At 44.2% G+C, this 2,074-nt stretch overlaps 1 long non-coding RNA gene across 1 annotated transcript; it reads right to left on the bottom strand.

Annotated features, from left to right (window-relative positions):
- Positions 1–450: 450 nt before the first annotated feature.
- Positions 451–1,604, bottom strand: LOC143861902 (uncharacterized). Its single transcript, XR_013240067.1, has 3 exons — positions 977–1,604; positions 781–888; positions 451–625 (listed from the first exon to the last, which is right to left on the bottom strand). It is a non-coding gene; the product is annotated as an uncharacterized LOC143861902 (long non-coding RNA).
- Positions 1,605–2,074: the final 470 nt, after the last annotated feature.

Below are 2,074 nucleotides of genomic sequence, written 5' to 3'. Positions count from 1 at the left end.
CTCACCGCCCAAACTCGTTTCCATTGGACTTCGTGACTGACGCCGGATTGACCTACCAATATTTCGCATAGTCGATGAAGTGTGTGTCATCGGGGTCGGCATCTGGGGAGCACTGAAATTGGGAGAATCCTGACCCATATAGTCATCATGGGAGAGGAACTCTGTGAAGCAATCATCTTCGGTAGATGTCATTTGGGGACTGTAGAATTCCTCTATAACTGCCCGTGGCGGATCCCTGTTACTTCTCCAAAATCCCCCATCTGCGATGTCCTTCCCAAGTACAGAAGTGCTGCTATCAGGGTACCCACCACCTGAAATTTTCATTCCATTCATCTTCATTGTCATTATTTACAACGAAAAAGATATTGTTAGGATGACATATTTGGTTATTAATTTCTTCAATTGAGTAAAGAGGAAAGGTGGAAGAGGAGAGGCACAAACCTGACCCATGAACATTGTTATTCGAGGAATCTTCATGTAATGACCAAGCTTGAAGTCTTACAGAAATGTGACAGCCTGTGACATACTGATATACCCATAAACCTTGAAGCATATGTTAGCGACGGGGTATCCTCGGTATATACTCTGTTTGAAGACATCGTATATTTTGTTTTAGGATTCTTCCCTGCGAAAATAGACTCAAACCCAATATAAACTAGGATTCAAGTACATTTTTTGAATTACAGTACACAAAAAAAGATACATATATGCACACCACTAATTACAGTATACCAAAAAAGGGTTTCACGTAACAAAAAATTATATACAGGAACTAATTACTGTGCACACTTTCAATTAATCCACTTCTCCTCCATCCAAGTGGAGCCTCCAATGCATTGTCCGCGTAGTAATTACGTGAAAAAAGGAGCTGCACAAGGTACACCCGACCTACAAACACCACCACCACACCGAATAAGTATGGAATCGGGGATGTTTTATACTACTTATTCACCTCCATAAATTACGTATCACGTACCTATTGAAAACGGGGGCAGAGGGTCCAATGGCAGATTCATCAGGCAGTTGTCTCTCCATGGGAGGTTCTCTGCAAGTCCTTTTGTTGTGGCCAAGTTTTCCACAGATCGTACATTTGCGATGCACTCCACTCTACAATTCGCGGTCAGATCTTCTCGTACGCGGCCGTCCAGGTGGTCTTTTCGCTATATGAGGTAATACAGTGTTGAGAGGTTCTGGAGGCACTTCCCATTGAGTGCGATCTACTGTAGGGTGAAGCACCTCAGCGTACGTTTCCCGATACATCTCTATACGAAACCATTTATGGCAATAATCGTACTCATCAAAATCCGTGATGGCAATGACTACCATGGCATGTCCGCACGGCAGCCCAAGCGTTTGGAACTCACGACATGTACAGGTTTGTTGCAGCAAGTCTACGACATCACGATGATCACGGGACCTTACTTCAAATTCATGCACACCTACTCGATAAGCATCATATCCGCGACCCTGTTCCCTGGCCACACCCAAATGTTTTTCTGCATAATGCGTGCACTTTGTTTCCCATTCATGGCCCATCGCTTGACGTTTCTGTATGTATTCGGAGCTCTTAAAACGAGTCAGCTCCACCGCAGCTACAATCGGTAATTTTCTGGCATCCTTTAGCACTGCATTTAACACTCCGATCTATTGGTGGTCAACACATCATATCTATCTCCCTTGAAGTATAAACTAGCCCAGTTTTCCTTGGGAATAGCGGCTATCCAGTTGTGTGCATTTTCACTCCTCACCTTAATTTTTTCCATTGTGTCTATGAAAACACTCTCTCTCAAAGCCCTAGCAGCTCTCCAGAACAATTTCTTAAGTAAAGGGTCTTTGAAGTCGGTGTACAAATTGGCGGCGAGGTGACGCATGCAGTAGCTATGGTTTGCAATAGGCATTACTTTAGGCACTGCTTGCATCAACCCATTTTGTCGATCGGAGCATAGGGTCAATGCGCCTATCCCCTCCGGCAATATGTGCCGCTTCACCAAATAGTGGAACCAGCACCAGCTATCTTCATTTTCAGTCTCGACAACTCCAAAAGCTAATGGAACTAATCCGTTGTTCCCGTCTA

This window comes from Tasmannia lanceolata, unplaced genomic scaffold, assembly GCF_043159265.1.
Source record: "Tasmannia lanceolata isolate RefF3 unplaced genomic scaffold, GAP_Taslan_0.1 ptg000003l, whole genome shotgun sequence".
Lineage (NCBI taxonomy): Eukaryota > Viridiplantae > Streptophyta > Magnoliopsida > Canellales > Winteraceae > Tasmannia > Tasmannia lanceolata.
The sequence above is the reverse complement of the archived record's forward strand: the minus strand, read 5'-3'. Positions and strand labels throughout refer to the sequence as shown.